This window comes from Mobula hypostoma, chromosome 30, assembly GCF_963921235.1.
Source record: "Mobula hypostoma chromosome 30, sMobHyp1.1, whole genome shotgun sequence".
Lineage (NCBI taxonomy): Eukaryota > Metazoa > Chordata > Chondrichthyes > Myliobatiformes > Myliobatidae > Mobula > Mobula hypostoma.
The window spans coordinates 19,366,802-19,387,590 of NC_086126.1; the positions used below are offsets into that span (position 1 = coordinate 19,366,802).

Sequence of the window (20,789 nt, forward strand, 5' to 3'; positions counted from 1 at the left end):
TCATAACTGTTCTGTTAAATTTTCCCCGTTTAAACCTCCCAGTTGCTCTTTCCGTTGTGCTGATACCCAGTCAGGTTAACGTCTCCGTTTATTCCAGTCTCCCACTTGCAAAACGGAGAATCTGGAATATGTACCTTTCACTCCTACCTATTTCCTCAGCGCCCACTTCTTCCTCAGTTCAAGAGAACACTTCATCAGTTTGAATCATGGGCGATCATTGGGCTAAGGGGAAGTTATTCGTAGTGTACAAAGCCTGATTTAATACAGTCAGCTACTCCTGTGGGTTGGTGTTAACAATCAAATCTATTGTTTCAAGTGTCCATCCATTCCCTCAGTCAGTCCTGACGCCTTGGGATAATACGGTTTGAGATACATGGACATAGTTCTTCTCAAACAGCCCCGTCTTTCACAGCTTGTCCTGAAATATGAGATCCATTATCCGATTGTGTTTCTTGCGGGTCATAGAAACGTAGAAAACCTGCAGCACAATACAGGCCTTTCGGCTCACAAATCTGTGCCGAACATGTCCTTACCTTAGAACTTACCTAGTGTAACCCACAGCCCTCTATTTTTCTAAGCTCCATGTATCCATCCAGGAGTCTCTTAACAGACCCTATCGTTTCCACCTCCACCACAGCCGCCGGCAGCCCATTCCACGCACTATAACAACAGCTTGACTTTTCCAGTTCCTTCAGTGCATGACCCAAATCAACTTCCGTTCATTAAGTGACCTGCATGGGTGTCAAACGCAGTGAGCAAGTCGCTGCTACTGTGGAAGGAGTCCGATGCAATTGATCTGCTAGGTCTGGGCAGGGCCCAGTCCTCCTTCTACGGCGGGCAGCCGGTCTGTCAGTGAGGGCTACCCTTCGGACCTTCTCATAAACATCAAATGCAGTAACATACATTTTCCAGCATCTGCAGATTTTGGCTTGAATGCAGTAACAACTTCCTTTGTCATGCCCACTGCAAATCATTTTTTTCTCTCATCCCGTTGTACCACGCATGCCCAGATGGTCAGCCGTGCGATCTGCCTATTGTCCCATCGCATAAGATTCTGGGCTGTTAGTCTGATATACCCGGACAAGAGTGCATTAACTAGATGTTTAACAGCGTACCATTGCGGTATCCCATATGACGTTCTCTCCACAAAAGTCAAACTATCGGCCGCGGCATCAGCTAACGGAGGGACTGATTTATTTGGTATCCTCCAGCTGTCGTCTGAACTCTTCACTCGTTTGTTGATATGGCTACACTCCGAACACACTATTGCATCTGAACTTTCCGAATGCCCTCGCGGTATCCCATATGCAGACCGCGACAGTGGGTGCCCGTAATACAGAAGGTTCTCATTTCGCTAATCCCGTCATTAATGTTGCCTTCAGAATGCCAAATATAAATATTCCCAATGTAGTCTTCATTGTCTGTCCCTGGCGTGCATTCATCCCTGTACATGTTCTAGTTTTCACTTCTCCTAATTTAGTCTTCATTGCCTGTCCCTGCCGTGCATCAATCCCCATATGTTTTGCAGGCAAGGCAGCTATCAGTACAGTACTTGGGTTTGCAGCGGCTGCGGATCTCTATAGCCAATCCGATCGTTGTTCCTCGTGTCTTTGCCTTAGATCCTCCGAAACCCTCTACACGCACCAGGTCAGGCAACCAACGATGCTTTTTCAGGGTTTCCACTGATAACTGAATGCTCTGCGCCCGTATCTGCCAGAACGTTGGCCCTTGGCTTGTTCACCTCCCACCACAGCCATTACTCCCTGAGGGTTCGTGTTCCGCTGGTGGAGAAAGGAACACATTCTGACTGCTTGGGGACCCTGACTGAACCCCTCGGCGACGGGCTAGGGAGCGCTCCGCCACTCCGGACGGATCGCCACGCCCCTGCTGTCAATCATTCTTCCCACTTTCGTTTCTTCTTCAGCCTGGGTCATGGGAAGGGCACGAGGCTCGACTTTCTGATCTTGCCGGATGGTTCCCATGGGAATACCAGCAACTCTTGATTTTTCCACCTGTCTTCAGCAGAGCCAGAATATCTCTGCGGTTTAACCAAAAGTTACTGCTGATGCTATCTGCGTTGTTTTAATCTAATATATTCCGCTCTTCCCTTTGAACTCAAAGCCTTGACTTTCGCTTTTTCCTCGTAAATCTGCCTCATTTCTCTAAGTGTCTCTGTCACTGGCTGTTCCACTTTCGGAGCTAAAATTCGGAGGGCGGAGCTTAAGATGATAGCACATAACAACCTCTCCTTTGCTTGCTTCTTCGGAAACAGCTGGATTTCTATCTTTAATATCTCTTTACTTCCTTTTCAGGGCTTTTAAAGACCCTGACCTGGAGTTACACTCTAACTTCGGTTCTTTGCGGAAATGGGACCCGCTGTCAGTGCCTCACGACCGCCCGCTTTTCGATATCTCAAGCTGGCTGCTTTCGACTTCGAATCCGCCCGCCCCCAGAGCCTTCAGGGTGCCGGATTTTCGCTGCTCTAGGGGCGGGCGGAATCGAGGTCGAAAGGAGCCGGCTGGCTGCTGGTTGTGTGCCCGGAGGCCCGAGGTCTTTGGGCATAGAGCTCGGAAGAAGCGACGCAACAGACTTTGAACACCTTAATTCGGCGAGTTGTTTGTTATGTCTCCCCTCTCGCTGTGAAACGGGAACAACTCCTTTTCCCTTATTAGGGAGAGGGAGCCTGTGTTATGTCGAATTACCTGGTGAATAAGTAGTCTTTGGGGTACTGCAAGACTGTGTCATTATTGATGCTTTGCTGCACGCTTGAGTGCTCGGTGGAGAGTGCCGATGCTTTTTGCTGGTGGGGGAAGGGGGTCGTTGTTTGCTGCCGCTTACACGTAGGAGCGGGATGGGGGGAGCTTTGGGTTCGAACATTAAAACTATCATTCATTCTTTGGGGCAGTCCTCTGTTTCTGTGGATGTTTGCGAAGAAAAATAATTCCAGGATGTATATGGTATACATTTCTCTGACATTAAGCGCACCTTTTGAAAAAGAGACGTCAGGTGCACGTTGTACTAAACGGTTCAGATGTCCCTGACTGAGTATCCAGGCCTTCCCACTCTAATCGCCGGTAAATTTTGGTATAGGTAATTGTAGACCAAAGCGTCATAACTGCATTGCCTGTGTTATAGAAACATAGAAACATAGAAAATAGGTGCAGGAGTAGGCCATTCGGCCCTTCGAGCCTGCACCGCCATTTATTATGATCATGGCTGATCATCCAACTCAGAACCCAGCCTTCCCTCCATACCCCCTGACCCCTGTAGCCACAAGGGCCATATCTAACTTCCTTTTAAACATAGCTAATGAACTGGCCTCAACAGTTTGCTGTGGCAGAGAATTCCACAGATTCACCACTCTCTGTGTGAAGAAGTTTTTCCTAATCTCGGTCCTAAAAGGCTTCCCCTCTATCCTCAAACTGTGACCCCTCGTTCTAGACCTCCCCAACATCGGGAACAATCTTCCCGCATCTAGCCTGTCCAATCCCTTTAGGATCTTATACGTTTCAATCAGATCCCCCCTCAATCTTCTAAATTCCAACGAGTACAAGCCCAGTTCATCCAGTCTTTCTTCATATGAAAGACCTGCCATCCCAGGAATCAATCTGGTGAACCTTCTTTGTACTCCCTCTATGGCAAAGATGTCTTTCCTCAGATTAGGGGACCAAAACTGCACACAATACTCCAGGTGTGGTCTCACCAAGGCCTTGTACAACTGCAGTAGTACCTCCCTGCTCCTGTACTCGAATCCTCTCGCTATAAATGCCAGCATACCGTTCGCCTTTTTCACCGCCTGCTGTACCTGCATGCCCACTTTCAATGACTGGTGTATAATGACACCCAGGTCTCGTTGCACCTCCCCTTTTCCTAATCGGCCACCATTCAGATAATAATCTGTTTTCCTATTTTTGCCACCAAAGTGGATAACTTCACATTTATCCACATTAAATTGCATCTGCCATGAGTTTGCCCACTCACCCAACCTATCCAAGTCACCCTGCATCCTCTTAGCATCCTCCTCACTGCTAACACTGCCACCCAGCTTCGTGTCATCCGCAAACTTGGAGATGCTGCATTTAATTCCCTCATCCAAGTCATTAATATATATTGTAAACAACTGGGGTCCCAGCACTGAGCCTTGCGGTACCCCACTATGCTGTGACAAATCTACCATGGAACTGTAATCCCTAGGTACCGCGCTTCCGACTCACACAAACGCATCCATGGTATCCTTATTTTCATTCTGCAATGCTATCCTGATTGCTAATATCACCTCGAACTTCTCCACAGTTAGATGCGCTGTGGCTACACCCGTATCCCACACGGAGCAAGGGATTCGCCAGCTTTTTGCACATCCGTATCCCAAATAGCTCCTTCCCCTCAGCCTCCCGTGCCATGCTCACAGGTACTCCGCGTTCACCATCCCGGGCAGTCGCTGTTTGACGACTATGGGCCCTTTATAGACAGGTCTGTAAGATTAAGTCTTAATTCCGTCAGAGATCTTCAGGATCGTCACCATGCCGAGTGTCGGGGCCTTCCCAGCTGTCGGGAACCCGTCACACCCGTGTCACACCCGTGGCCATCAATGCCCTCACTCTGACACGATCCTGACCCTGATTCCTCTGCCCTGAGATATCCCCTGACTCGCTTTAATCAATTCGCACGCACCCACCTTCACTTGCCAGATCGTACTTCCCCACTCCCCCACCTTTTTATCCAGGCCCTCTCCAGTCCCGATGAAGCGCCGACGGCTTATTCGCCTCCATTGACGCTGCCTGACTGGTTCAATTCCTCCAGCATTTTGCATGAGTGCGCTGGATTTCCAGCGACGGCAGAGTCCCTTGCCGGGATGGTCACTGGGGTTTAGCACTGTCATCCTCACTGAATTTGCTTTGTCAGCTTAACCGATTCAGTTGCGGCGACGATCTGCTGTTCCAGTTTCGCGGCAAGGGTGACCTCTCATCGCTCTGCTGCCTATCGCAAGATGTTCTTTTCTTAAAGGCACACAACAAGATCCAATAGGCTGCGTCATTGCTGACAGTGCTTATAAACATTATCCAACGCCCCCCCCCCCGCCACCCGGAAGTTTTCATGTGTGTCACAACATTGAATCACAGTCGACTTAATTTGCCGTTTTTGACACTGATCAACATAAAAAGACCCTTTGGTGCCAAAGTGGAAAAACAGATCTCTAAACCAAGAACTAAATTAATTACAAATATAAAACAGAAAATAATTGATTGCGTAAGTATTAACCCCCCCCCCCGCTTAATTTGACACAGCAAATCATCACTGGTGTAGCCATCTGGTTTTGGAAGTCCTGTAATTAGTTGAATGGAGATCACTGTGTGCAGTCAAGGAGTTTCAATTGACTGTAGTAAAACTACACCTGTATCTGGAAGGTCCAACTGCTGGTGAGTCAGTATCCCGGCAAAAGCTACGCCACAAAGACAAAAGATCACCCCAAGCAACTCCGCAAGAAGGTCACTGAAAGGCATAAGTCAGGAAACGTAACACTGAAATGTGCGAGTTAAACTAATTCTCCTTTCCTTCCTTGCAGTTAATTTAATGGCGATTGCGATCCTGAGTCGGGGAAAATGCGGTGTCTCCAAATGCATTTCCCGTTACCTGGTGGGGATGGCAGCAGCTGACTTAATGTGCACTGTCATCGCTGTTGTTATCGATCAAATCAATAATATTTATGTTTATGCCGCTCCTTTGCTCATTACTCCGGTTTGCGCTGTCATATTTGTCCTGAGGCTCGCGGCCATGGACTGTTCGGTTTGGCTCACAGTGGCCTTCACGTCCGATCGCTGTATTGCGCTCTGTAGCCAAAAGCCGCGGGAACGGGACTGCACCAAGAGGACAGCAACTATGGTGATCGCGATTGTGGGATTAGGGAGTTGCGCGGGACGTGTTCCCTTTTATTTCGCGGTAGATCCTTACCTCATCATTGACAACGTACCCTGGCGCTGCATGATCAAAACGGATTACCTTACTTTACCAGCGTGGAAAGCATACCAGTTGTTTAACAGTATCAGTACAACTTTATTGCCGATCGGATTAATTCAATACTTTAACAGTCAGCCATATAATAGCGTCAAACAGAGTCCGCCGGGGGCTCAGGAGCGGCAGCGGGAATGAGAAGGATCCGGAGGTGGAGAACCGGGGAAAGTCGGTGATATTGCTGTTCGCTCTGTCGGCCAATTTCATCTTGTTGTGGATCCCGTTGATTGTGTACACTACTAACTGGTAAGCTCAGAATTACTTTTATACAGACCCCGACGTACATCCTGCAACAGTTTGCCTCCATGCTGCGGTTTCTCTGCACCTGTACCAACACATGTATCTACACTCTGTCCCAGAGGAAATTCAGGAAGCAGCTGAAGAAAGGGATAAAAAATCTGCCCACGTTAAATGGCCGGCTTTGCAAATGACACACCAGTATAATTACAGATTTTGTTGTGAGTTCAAATAAATTTAATTTGAATCATTTAAATATGACCCACAATCCGCGTGGCTCGAGCGTTTGTAGCCTGACGTGTCAATCAATCGGAGCCAAGTTAAGTCAGATAAAACGGGGAGCCGTTCCATTGATGTGAAATACGGTAAATATCAGCGCAATCACATTTGAAAGCATTGCTTTTCGTTCAGCGAACGACGTGATCCTAGTGTCATCCGTGAGTAGATTTCCGTTCCACTTCCTTGGATTAGCGAAATACATGTTAGTAGGGAAGTGGTATTGAAGTAAATTGAAGGGATTGAAGGCAGATAAATCCCCAGGGCCAGATGGTCTGCATCCTAGAGTGCTTAAGGAAGTAGCCCAAGAAATAGTGGATGCATTAGTGATAATTTTTCAAAACTCGTTAGATTCTGGACTAGTTCCTGAGGATTGGAGGGTGGCTAATGTAACCCCACTTTTTAAAAAAAGGAGGGAGAGAGAAACCGGGGAATTATAGACCGGTTAGCCTAACGTCGGTGGTGGGGAAACTGCTGGAGTCAGTTATCAAGGATGTGATAACAGCACATTTGGAAAGTGGTGAAATCATCGGACAAAGTCAGCATGGATTTGTGAAAGGAAAATCATGTCTGACGAATCTCATAGAATTTTTTGAGGATTTAACTAGTAGAGTGGATAGGGGAGAACCAGTGGATGTGGTATATTTGGATTTTCAAAAGGCTTTTGACAAGGTCCCACACAGGAGATTGGTGTGCAAATTTAAAGCACACGGTATTGGGGGTAAGGTATTGGTGTGGGTGGAGAATTGGTTAGCAGACAGGAAGCAAAGAGGAATAAACGGGACCTTTTCAGAATGGCAGGCGGTGACTAGTGGGGTACCGCAAGGCTCAGTGCTGGGACCCCAGTTGTTTACAATATATATTAATGACTTGGATGAGGGAATTAAATGCAGCATCTCCAAGTTTGCGGATGACACGAAGCTGGGTGGCAGTGTTAGCTGTGAGGAGGATGCTAAGAGGATGCAGGGTGACTTGGATAGGTTGGGTGAGTGGGCAAATTCATGGCAGATGCAATTTAATGTGGATAAATGTGAAGTTATCCACTTTGGTGGCAAAAATAGGAAAACAGATTATTATCTGAATGGTGGCCGATTAGGAAAAGGGGAGGTGCAACGAGACCTGGGTGTCATTATACACCAGTCATTGAAAGTGGGCATGCAGGTACAGCAGGCGGTGAAAAAGGCGAATGGTATGCTGGCATTTATAGCGAGAGGATTCGAGTACAGGAGCAGGGAGGTACTACTGCAGTTGTACAAGGCCTTGGTGAGACCACACCTGGAGTATTGTGTGCAGTTTTGGTCCCCTAATCTGAGGAAAGACATCCTTGCCATAGAGGGAGTACAAAGAAGGTTCACCAGATTGATTCCTGAGATGGCAGGACTTTCGTATGAAGAAAGACTGGATGAACTGGGCTTGTACTCGTTGGAATTTAGAAGATTAAGGGGAGATCTGATTGAAACGTATAAAATCCTAAAGGGATTGGACAGGCTAGATGCAGGAAGATTGTTCCCGATGTTGGGGAAGTCCAGAACGAGGGGCCACAGTTTGAGGATAGAGGGGAAACCTTTTAGGACCGAGATTAGGAAAAACTTCTTCACACAGAGAGTGGTGAATCTGTGGAATTCTCTGCCACAGGAAACAGTTGAGGCCAGTTCATTGGCTGTGTTTAAGAGGGAGTTAGATATGGCCCTTGTGGCTACGGGGGTCAGGGGGTATGGAGGGAAGGCTGGGGCGGGGTTCTGAGTTTGATGATCAGCCATGATCATAATAAATGGCGGTGCAGGCTCGAAGGGCCGAATGGCCTACTCCTGCACCTATTTTCTATGTTTCTATGTTTATGATTACGGCAGAGCAGCAGTGGCTGGAGTTTATGCGAGAAGTGAGGAAGGTGCAAGACAGGTATATTCCAAAAAAGAAGAAATTTTCGAATGGAAAAAGGATGCAACCGTGGTTGACAAGAGATGTCAAAGCCAAAGTTAAAGCAGAGGAGAGGGCATACAAGGAAGAAAAATTAGTGGGAAGACAGAGGATTGGGAAGTTTTAAAAAGCTTACAAAAGGAAACTAAGAAGGTCATTAAGAGGGAAAAGATTAACTATGAAAGGAAGCTAGCAAATAATATCAAAGAGGATACTAAAAGCTTTTTCCAGTATATAAAGAGTAAACGACAGGTGAGAGTAGATATAGGACCGATAGAAAATGATGCTGGAGAAATTGCAATGGGAGATAAGGAGATGGCAGAGGAAATGAACCAGTATTTTGCATCAGTCTTCACTGAGGAAGACATCAGCAGTATACTGGACACTCAAGGGTGGCGGGGAAGAGAAGTGTGCGCAGTCACAGAGTCAGACAGAGAAAGTACTCAGGAAGCTGAATAGTCAAAAGGTAGATAAATCTCCTAGACCAGATGGAATGCACCCTCGTGTTCTGAAGGAAGTAGCTGTGGAGATTGCGGAGGCATTAGTGATGATCTTTCAAAAGTTGATAGATTCTGGCATGGTTCCGGAGGACTGGAAGATTGCAAATGTCACTCCGCTATTAAAGAAGGGGGCAAGGAAGCAAAAAGGAAAAAGGAAAGGTTAGCCTGACATCGGTGGTTGGGAAGTTGTTGGAGTCGATTGTCAAGAATGAGGTTACAGAGTACCTGGAGGCATATGACAAGATAGGCAGAACTCAGCATGGATTCCTAAAAGGAAAATCCTGCCTGACAAACCTATTACAATTTTTTGAGGAAATTACAAGTAGGCTAGACAAGGGAGATGCAGTGGATGTTGTATATTTGGATTCTCAGAAGGCCTTTGACAAGGTGCCACACATGAGGCTACTTAACAAGATAAGAGCCCATGGAATTACGGGAAATTTACACACGTGGATGGAGTGTTGGCTGATTAGCAGGAAACAGAGAGTGGGAATAAAGGGATCCTATTCTGGTTGACTGCCGGTTACCAGTGATGTTCCACAGGGATCAGTGTTGGGGCCGCTTCTTTTTACGTTGTACATCAACGATTTGGATTATGGAATAGATGGCTTTGTGGTGAAGTTTGCTGACGATACGAAGATTGGTGGAGAGGCTGGTAGTGCTGAGGAAACGGAGAGTCTGCAGTGAGACTTTGATAGATTGGAAGAATGGGCAAAGAAGTGGCAAATGAAATACAATGTTGGAAAGTGTATGATTATGCACTTTGGCTATTATTTAAATGGGGAGAAAATTCAAAGTTCTGAGATGCAACGGGACTGGTAGTCCTCGTACAGGATACCCTTAAGGTTAACCTCCAGGTTGAGTCGGTGGTGAAGAAGGTGAATGCAATGTTGGCATTCATTTCTAGAGGAATAGAGTATAGGAGCAGGGATGTGATGTTGAGGCAGTATAAGGCGCTGGTGAGACCTCACTTGGAGTACTGTGGGCAGTTTTGGTCTCCTTATTTAAGAAAGGATGTGCCGACGTTGGAGAGGGTACAGAGAAGATTCACTAGAATGATTCTGGGAATGAGAGGGTTAACATATGAGGAACGTTTGTCCACTCTTGGACTGTATTCCTTGGAGTTTAGAAGAATGAAGGGAGACCCCATCGAAACATTTCGAATGTTGAAAGGCATGGACAGAGTGGATGTGGCAAAGTTGTTTCCCATGATGGGGGAGTCTAGTACGAGAGGGCATGACTTAAGGATTGAAGGCCGCCCATTCAGAACAGAAATGCGAAGAAATTTTTTTAGTCAGAGGGTGGTGAATCTATGGAATTTGTTGCCACGGGCAGCAGTGGAGGCCAAGTCATTGGGTGTATTTAAGGCAGAGGTTGATGGGCATCTGAGTAGCCGGGGCATCAAAGGTTATGGTGAGAAGGCGGGGCAGTGGGACTAAATGGGAGAATGGATCAGCTCATGATAAAATGGCAGAGCAGACTCGATGGGCCGAATGGCCGACTTCTGCTCCTTTGTCTTACGGTCTTATGGTCTTATTATCGATCCCGGAACGTGACTCTTCCTTGACACCTGGAGAAAATTAGCCGCAACACTAAATGTGGGCGAGACATCAGATGTGGGGTATTTGCATACTGAAACGCACTGTGGAGGCAGATTCATTGGAGACTTTTCAGGAACTCTTTGGACGAGGATAAATGAAAATGGGGTTTAAGGTCTGTGTAGGATGAAAGTGTAAGATTGATCAAGGAATGAAATAAAAGATGGGCATACCATGGTGGGGCTTGGGGCGTCGGTGTCCTATGTTTTATCCCAGCATCTGCAGATTTACTGTTACACTGGATTTCCTCTACGACCGCATTTCCTCTTCTGCATGATAAGTTCCGATGGCCTCAAATTTTCTTCTTTCGCCTGCAGAACAAATCTTATACCTTTAAGTGTATCCAGAAGATTTGCGTGAACGTACATTATGTGCCCGTGGATTAGACTTGTTTTATTTTTGCACAGACGCAACAAAGTTGAAATTCTGTGTCCATCCTCTCAAAAACACATGCATCGACACTTTGACAACTGGACACACACAAATGCACAGGTGGTTTGTATCCATGTCGCCTGGAGCACCAAAGCGTGAGAGCAGATTATTGACTGGATGGAATATGATTCCTGTGTTTTCCTCTGCGGAAAACCTAAAATGCAAATCATTAGCTAAATACAAGAGCGTGTTGAAGGTTTTCTTTTGGATATACCTAGCTTTCTTTGCTTCATACAACGCCAGAATATCAATCCTTCTGTGAGCCCATAACAAATCAGAAACTCTTGTTAAATATTATTGAACGAAAATTGGAAAACCAGGCATATCAAGAAACCCAACAGCACGAAAAGGTTTATTATCAATTAAGACTGTCTCGCCTCCGGCCAAAGGCTATCTTAGTTTGGGTGTGTGTAATAACTCGGATCTTATTAGGGAGCGTAATGTCAAGGAACCCTTAAGAGATGGTGATCATCATCTGATTGAATTCATACTGCAGTTGCAGAGGGGGAAGCATAAGTCACATGCACCAGTGGGAAGAAGGAAATTACAGAGGCATGAGTTTGCCCAGGTGGATAGGAGGAACATACTGGCGGGGATGAAGGCACAGCAGAGGTGGCTGAAGTTTCTTGGAATAGTATCACAAAGCGCTGGACAGATATGTCCCACAGAAGAATAATTTCTCAGATTGCAGGGGGTGACTGACAAGGGCAGTTAAGGACTGCATAAAAGCCAAAGAAATGGCATATAAGGTAGCAAAAGTTAGTGGGAAGTTGAATGATTGGGAAGCTTTCAAAATCCAACAAAAGGCAACAAATAAAGCTATAAGAAGGGAAAAGATGAAATATGAGGGCAAACTAGCTAATAATGTAAAACAGGATACTAAAAAGTTTTTTCCCCCAGTTAGATACAAGGAGTAAAAGAGGAGGGGAGAGTTGGTATTGGATCACTGGAAAATGATGCTGCTGAGAAGTAATGGAGGACAAAGAAATGGCAGATGTACTTAATAGGTACTTTGCATCTGTCTTCACTATGGAAGACACTAGCAGTGTGCCAGGGGTCTGTGACTGTCAGGGATCAGGAGAGAGTGTCACTGCTATTTGATGTCCTGCCCATTTGGGAAGCTGTCAAATTCCGCCTTAAATCTACCCACGGACTTGACCTCCACCGCAATCTGTGGCACAGAAATGCACAGATTCACAACTCTCTGGCTAAAAATCCACCTTACCTCTGCTCTAAAAGATGTCATCCCAACCACAAACAAGACAAAATCTGCAAATACTGGAAATCCCAGCAACACGCACAAACTGCTAGAGGAACTCAGCAGGCCAGGCAGCATCTGTGGAAAAGAGTACAGTCGACGTTTCGGGCCGAGATCCTTCATCAGGACTGGGAAAAGCGATGAGGAGTCAGTTAGAGGGTGGGGGAGGGGAGGGGAAAACACAAGGTGAAAGGTGAAACTGGGAGGGGGAAGGGGTAAAGTACAGAACTGGGAAGTTGATTGGTGAAAGAGGTACCCGGCTGGAGAGGAGAATCTAACAGGAGAGGACAGAAGGCCATGGAAGGAAGAAACCGGGGAGGAGCACGAGAGACTGGAGACTGCAGGCAAGGAGATAATGTGAGAGAGGGAAAAGCTAATGGTGAAGGAGATGGGGTAGCCATTACCAGAAGTTCGAGAAATCGATGTTCATGCTATCAGGTTGGAGGCTACCCAGATGTAATACAACTCCTCCAACCTGAGTGTGGCCCCATCACGATAGTAGAGGAGGCCATAGAGTGACATGTCGGAATGGGAATGGAAGTAGAACTGAAGTGGGTGTCCACCGGGAGATCCCGCTTTTTCTGGCAGATGGAGCGTAGGTGCTCGCCCAAGCGGTTCCCACTCTACGTTGGGTCTCACACCGAAAGCCACACCAGGAGCACCGGATACAGTAGATGACGCCAAGAGACTCACAGATTATTTCTTGTCTTTCAATAGACAATAGACAATAGGTGCAGAAGTAGACCATTTGGCCCTTCAAGCCTGCACCACCATTCTGAGATCATGGCTGATCATCTACTATCAATACCCGGTTCCTGCCTTGTCCCCATAACCCTTGATTCCCCTTTCGATAAGATACCTATCTAGCTCCTTCTTGAAAGCATCAAGAAACCTTTCTTCAGGACACTCCTGTAAAAGAGAAAAATAATTGTTACTTCAGCTCCGATTCAGCACAAAATAAATTCACAATAAGCATAAAGAACACAATAAAAGTAAGTACTTGTATACATACTGATCGTTTGTATATAAACACTTGGTACAGGAGCATCTACAGAAGATTAGTTCATATACATAGACTGATCGTTTTCACATAAAGTCAAGGGTTAGGGAGAATGGTCGACCCTGGAAATGGCTGCCGTGGATGAGGACAGGCGAGTGGGATTTAGAATGGGAGTAGGTTGATCCAGTGTTGGAACTTGTGGAATTGGGGAAAGGGTGTGATCGAGAGATGGAGGGATGTGGAAGTCCCGGACTGAATGGGGAGCAGGTCGACTCGTGGATGAAGAGGGTGGAAGGGTATGACCTAGTGGAGAGGGACAGGTTCGGTGGTGACAGAGACGTTGGTAAGAATGGAGGCGGCCCAGAGCCAGGGGTTGGGTGGAGGGGATTTTGATCAACCCAGAGGAGGGACAGGGGAGTGGAGAGTGGAGTGACCCAAACACTGTGAGAGGACTGATGCTGAGACAGGGATTAGGGGAGGGGTGGGGAATAGGAAGACCCAGAGAGCGGATGATAAATGGCCTCAGCCTGAAATGTCGATGGTTTATTCTTCGCCATAGATGCTGCCTGAGTTCTTCCAGCACTTTGTGGGTGTAGTTTTGTTTTTACTGCCTGTGAGAACTTTGGGCTCCAGGGTAGCCTAGCTGTGAGCACAATGCTGCGACAGCTCAGGGCTCGAGTTCAGAGTTTAATTCAGGCGCCAGTCTGTGAGGAGCCTCCGCACCTACTCCTCATGGAATGCGTGGGTTTTCTCTGCGTCGGCCACCTTTCTCCCCACAAACCAGAGGCATTCTGGGTAGGTTAGTCGGCCATTATAAATTGCCCTGCGATAATAGGTTAGGGGTAGATCAGGTTTGGCAGGGATGTACATAAACATTTAAACTCCAGTTCCAAACTTTATTCCAAAAGGGTTGGATTCTACAAAGCATCATTAGCTGAACCTATAACATCTGTTATTGTCTTAGATAAGTCACCCCATTGTTAAACAATAGCTTCATTATTGTAAATAATGATCTCACTCTGCCATAAAATGAAATGGGTGACAGAGCAGTAGATACTTATCTAGGTGAGCGCTCTGCAGTATCATTGATACTATCTCTATCTCCATTTGAATAGGTCGCATCACAAAAGGTTTGGGTAATAGCTGCCCAGTCAAAACTAAGTGTCTCATAACCACAAATTACAACTTAAAGTTCCCTTCTTGTCAATGTGCTTGAAGCAGCAATGTAATAAGTAGTATTCACCAAGCAAATTTCAGGAATGTCCTGTTAATGACAGGGAAAATAGCTAGAGAATAACCACAAGAAACAGTCCCACAATCTGCTAACCCATTCTTAATTAAATCCTCTGGACAAACCCAGTGCTCTCCTTTTAGATGACAAGAATCAAATTCACTCCCTTGTAGATCCCATATTTATCACACAAAGGACTAACAACAGTTGGCATTGTGATGGTTGTGGCATCAATTGTCCTCATTCACATCACAGAGTAAGGTATATATAGAGCTCCAGACTCGCTGGGATTGAGGTACCTCGGCACATGATAATCCATGTCCTTGTTCACATCAACAATACCATTACATTCACAATAAAGTTGTACTCAAATTACAAGTCCTTGTCTCCCTGAAACAGGGCCCAAAAAAAAACAACTTCCAACTCTTATCAATCCACTCCCATCTTTTCCCCATATTATCATTATTCACCCACAAATGTCAACAGACACTAGTCTCATTTCCTTTGCATAATCTCGCCTCAGTTCTTCACAAATTCCTAAATACATGCAACCTTCAATAAAGCCTGCAACCACTCATATTATTACACCAATCATTTCAGAACAACAGAGTGTTTGAATTACTTCTGTTTTTAATCCATGGATAGCTCATCTTTCTTGCCTTGTTCACAACACCTGTCCAGACTGTAGTCAAGTAAGGAACCAGAGCCAACGTGATACCATCATAGTCCCAAAAACAAATTGATTTGTGTCACAGTGATGGATTGTGAGGTTCTCCTTAATTACCATATTTACTGCCAGCTGAGACAATGTTAGTCCTCAAACAGCCAGAGCTAAAATCACCTTCCCAATTGTGGCATTGGGATTTTTCAAAGGCTTTGTTTCCATCCCTTGGTATAACTTTGTTCCTGTACGCCCTTCCATTACCATCTGAAATTTTGCCTACAATGGTTGTATCATCAGCAAATTTACAGATGGTATTTGAGCTATGCCTAGCCATGCAGTCATGGGTATAGAGAGAATAGAGCAGTGGGCGAAGCACACAACTATGAGGTGTGCCAGTGTGGACTGTCAGTGAGGTGGAGAAATTATTTCTGATCTGCACAGGTTGTGGTGTTCCGGTGAGGAGGTCAAGCATCCAGAGGGAGGTACAAAGGCCCAGGTTTTGGGGCTTTTCGATCAGAACTTTAGAAGTGATAGTGTTAAACACTGAGCTATAGTCAATAAACAACATCTTGAGATATGTGTTTGTATTGTCCAGGCGATCCAATGCCTCGTGAAGAGCCAATGAAATTGCACCTGTGATGGCAAAATGCAACTTGCAGTGGGTCCAGGTACTTGCTTAGACAGAAGTTGATTCTAGCTATAAACATCCTCTCAAAGCACTTCATCATCGTAGCTGTGAGTGTCACGATAGCAATGGTTAAGGCAGCTCTCCCTGCTCTTGGGCACTGGTATGATTGTGTTTCCTTTCGAAGCAGTTCAGAACCTCTGACTGTAGCAATGAGAGGTTGAAAATGTCTTGAACATCCCTGTCAGCTGGTTGGCACAGGTTTTCAGAACCCTACCATTGGAGCCCGTCACGTCGTGAGGGTTCACCTTCTTGAAAGACAGTCTCCTGTTGGCTTCCATGGGGTTTTATGGGTAGAGAGGCCCGTTGGTGATAATTCGAGTATTTTCCTCAGTAGTCCATTGGGTGTGTTTGGTGTCGGAGGGAAAGGGGGTGGTATCTGTTAGACACAATAGACAATGGACAATAGGTGCAGGAGTTCGAGCCAGCACCGCCATTCACTGTGATTATGGCTGATCATCCACAATCAGTATCCAGTTCCTGCCTTATCCCCATAACCTTTGATTCCGCTATCTTTAAGAGCTCTATCCATCTCTTTCTTGAAAGCATCCAGAGACTTGGCCTCCACTGCCTTCTGGGCCAGAGCATTCCACATATCCACCACTCTCTGGGTGAAAAAGTTTTTCCTCAACTCCGTTCTAAATGGCTTACCCCTTATTCTTAAACTGTGGCCTCTGGTTCTGGACTCACCCATCAGCGGGAACATGCTTCCTGCCTTCAGCATGTCCAATCCCTTAATAATCTGATATGTTTCAATCAGATCCCCTCTCATCCTTCTAAATTCCAGTGTATACAAGCCCAGTCACTCCAATCGTTCAACATATGACAGTCCTGCCATCCCAGGAATTAACCTTGTTAACCTACACTGCACTCCCTCAATAGCAAGAATGTCCTTCCTCAAATTTGTAGACCAAAACTGCACACAATACTCCAGGTGTGGCCTCACCAAGGCCCTGTACAACTGCAGAAGGACCTCTTTGCTCCTATACTCAATTTCCGAGTATCAGCTCTCTCAATCCAAGGATAACAAAGTCGGAACAAAGATATAGTTCTGACTTAATCTTGGATGAAGTCTATGAAAACGTCAATTAGTGTCGTACGGGGGGGGGGAAGAAAAGAACAAAATTCTTCCATCATATTTAGTTGTTCAGTGGGTGCAATCCTATTGGCTCTCCACTTGGCCCTGGACCCCCTGGAAAACAGTAATATCTACCTCAGTCTGCTGTCCATTGTTTACAGCTCATGATTCAACACAATGATGCCCTCAATACTAATCAACAAGCTCCAAAACCTGGGCCTCTGTTCTCCCCTGGATCTTAGACTTCCTCACCAGGAGTTCACAGTCAGTGCGGACTGGTGTGACGAAAAACCAAGTTATCAGAAGATTGATGCTAATGAGAGAGATGAGTGAGACAATGGAGCAGCATTCAAAAATGTTAGTGAGAGAGGAGAAAGACATAACGGAAAGAGACACCTGTCCGAGTACTGACAGACCGGTTGCTTTGAACCTGAACTGTTTGAAGTTTGATGGACAGGCAATACCCCAGCAGGGGGATAAAAGGAACAGGTTTGCTAAGGCATGACAGACACCACGAGATCACGAGATAACGAGACCCTGGAAGTGTGGTGTGCCCCCACAAGTTGGTGCGAGTTTGGAGGTCTGGTCGCGGGACCAACCATAGACGCACAGGGTGAAAAGGTATGATCAGCGGGAACCTGGTGTGTGTGTCCGGCCTTGCCTGAGTGCCGGGTTCACCGCGGAAGAACGATCGTATCCGGAATGGAGAGGTCACAGTCGGTGACCTCCGAAGACAGTAAACGGTCTCGCCCGAAAGCTAACTGCGGGGAACATCAAAGGTCTGTTGAATCAAAATTTGCATTCGCTCCCTCTCTCTCCAATGGCACAACAGCGATTACTGCGAACTGTACTCAGCTGAACTGAACTATGCGTCACTTGAGACTGATCATTTTGCCCCTAGACTGCGATAGAGCTTGATTGATTCCTATTATCCTAGTTCTGTGTACATGTGTGTTTTATCATTGCTAACCTGTTGCACTTATATCCTTGCAATTAGAGTACTGTGTTACTTATTTCTTTAATAAAACTTCCTTAGTTCCAGTAATCCAGACTCCAACTAAGTGGTCCATTTCTGCTGGTTTGGCAACCCAGTTACGGGGTACGTAACACTGGAAATAACATCTCCGCCTCATTGACAATCAACACCGGAGCACCTCAAGGATGTATGTTTGCCCAGTCTTTTACGCATTCTACACCCACGACTACGTGGCTGGGTACATCTCAAATGCCATCTATAAATTTGCTGGTGACAGTATTGCTGGTAAAATTTCAGATGGTGGCGAAGAGGGTGGTGGATCAGCTGGTTGAGTGGTGCTGCATAAACAACCTCAGTAAGACCAAGGGATTGGCTGTAGGCTACAAGAAGGGGAAGTCGGGGGAACACACTCCACTACACATCGAGGGATCAGTAGCCGAAAGTGTGAGTGCAAAGTGTCAGCATCTCTCAGATGAAAAAGATGCCGTTACAAAGTAACAACACACATAAAAGTTGCTGGTGAACACTGCAGGCCAGGCAGCATCTCTAGGAAGAGGTACAGTCGACATTTCGGACCTGACGAAGGGTCTCGGCCCGAAACGTCGACTGTACCTCTTCCTAGAGATGCTGCCTGGCCTGCTACGTTCACCAGCAACTTTTATGTGTGTTGCTTGAAATTCCAGCATCTGCAGATTTCCTCGTGTTTCCATTACAAAGAAGGCCCTCCAACGGCTATGGTTCATTCAGTGATTGTGGAGGCTCGGTATGTCGCCAAAGTTTCTACAGATGTGCCATGGAGAGCATTCTGGCTGGTTGCATCAGTGTCTGGTATGGAGGGGCCACTATGCAGGATCATTAAAAGCTGCAAAATGTTATGAACTCAGAAAGCTTCATCATGGGCACTAACCTCCTCAGCATAAAGGACAGCTAAAAATGTGATGCTTCAAGAAGTGCCATTCATCATTAAGGACCCCCCATCACCCAGGACATGCCCTCTTCTCATTGCTACCAACAGGAAGGAGGTACAGGAATCTGAAGACATACATTCAACAATTCAGGAACAGCTTCTGCCCCTCTGCCATCAGATTTCTGAATGGACACTGGACCCATGAACACTTATTTGTTTTCTTCCCCTCTCTTTTTGCACCAGTAATTTATTTAGCCGGCTGGTGGCGTAGTGACATCAGCGCCGGACTTCAGAGCGAAGGCTCCCGAGTTCGAATCCAGCCGGCTCCCTTGCACGCTTTCTATCCATGCTGGGTTGAGCATCAAGCTAGCAACTCGGCCTCATAAAAATAAGAAAGCCTGCTAAAAAAAAGCACGCCATCATGACGATGTCCCGATGACTCCACTCGGAGTTAAGGGCCAAAAAAATTATTTTTTACATATACCGTAATTTACAGTTTTTATTACAATGTGTTGCATTGTGCCAGAAAACAAGAAGTTTCATGACATATGCCGGCCCATTATATTAAACTTGATTCTGACTCTGATAACTGATAGCTTCAATGCTTATCCACTTCCCAAATGTTGTGAAAGGACCTGCCACCACCACCACCTCAGGCAGTGTGAGGGAAAAATCTTCCTCAGATCCTTCTGAACCACTTACTCCTCTGTTTAAATCTATGTCCCTGGAACGTGGCTCACATGGGCTTCAGTGAGGGCTTTGATAAGGTTCAGCAAGGTGGGCTGCTGAGGAACCTCAGATCACATGGGATCCAGGGTGAGCTGGCTAATTCGATACACGCTTGGCTTGATGGTATGAATCAGAAGGTGATGTTGGAAGGCTGTTTCCTAGACTTGAGACCCGTGATTTCTGGTGTTCCCCAGGGGTCAGTGTTAGGCCCATTGCTGGTTGCCAATAATTTGGATGAGATTATGTGAGGGCTATTGGTATATTTGCAGCAAGTAAGTTGTAACACTTACTTTTATTTAAAGGAGATAACTCTAAACATTCCCCGCCTTCCCCCTACCTTAGAAACATTGAAACATAGAAAACCTACAAAACAGTACAGGCCCTGCCTCCCCCCCACCTCCGCACCCCCGCCTTCCACTTTGTCTTGACTTGATGTAAACACTTTGTCCTGGGTAAAAAGTGACCTGAAGCTTTCACATCACAGAAGTGCCACACTCCTAATAGAAACACTACTGCCCTCCCCTTCATATTCATTGGCATTGCCATCGATGAGTTCACCACCATCAATCACCTGGGGGAGGGAGTGTGGGGTCAGGGTAATTAGAAAGTCTCCGGGATCAGCTATCTAATATCATGTGCTCTGTGTAGCGCTGTGCAACATGACCACAATGGAGAGAGACAAACTGAGTCAGGTCACAGATTGAAGATGGACAGAAAGGACCAATTCTGATATGGACAGAAAGACAGTGAGAGAAGTTCCAATTCCTTATTTCTTCCCAGTTAGAAGATCAGGAGTTGTTCCTCCAACTTGCATTCAATCTCTCTGTAACAGTGTGATGTCAGACTTCAGTAAAGGGAGTAAAATTATCTCACCTCAAATGATGTCCTTCACCCACTGATGTGAATCATTTTATGAGCTGGAAATGACAATGAATTTCAAACACAACAACCTGTCAGTTTTGCTGTCTCTGCCCAGATATTTAAGGAGCGGCAAGATATTTCTTTTGAAACACCAATATATCTGTTGCTGATCCTTGGAGGTGAAGAAGTATCTCATCCCAACTGGAAAAGTACTTTGTTATAGAAACAAAGTTTTTTTTTTAACTCAGTTGAAATCGACTGGAACTGGCTTACTGAGAACACACCAGCATCTGCTCACTAGAGATCAGTTCTTCTACTGCATTGACCATCTCAGGTACTCTCTCTGTCTGACGTCTGACTCAATGAATGGCCAGAGAACTGAAAGCAGTAAGTTCTCAGTGTGGGACAAGATTCTATCACTCAGCTGACCC

At 46.0% G+C, this 20,789-nt stretch overlaps 1 protein-coding gene and 1 pseudogene across 2 annotated transcripts in view; one reads left to right on the forward strand and one right to left on the reverse strand.

The window, feature by feature from the left end:
• The first annotated feature begins 2,366 nt into the window (after positions 1 to 2,366).
• Positions 2,367 to 6,493, forward strand: LOC134339560 (uncharacterized; annotated as a pseudogene).
• Positions 6,349 to 20,789, reverse strand: part of LOC134339758 (zinc finger protein 239-like) — a 49,875-nt gene continuing 35,434 nt past the window's right edge. The window contains exons 3-5 of one of the 2 annotated variants that reach the window (XR_010016443.1): positions 13,087 to 13,136; positions 10,711 to 10,848; positions 6,349 to 6,386 (exon numbers count right to left, since the gene is read on the reverse strand). The gene's annotated coding sequence lies outside the window, so the exon portion shown is untranslated. Of the gene's footprint in view, positions 6,387 to 6,555; positions 6,708 to 10,710; positions 10,849 to 13,086; positions 13,137 to 20,789 lie in introns of those variants that run through there. The other variant, XR_010016442.1, reaches the window with a different exon arrangement.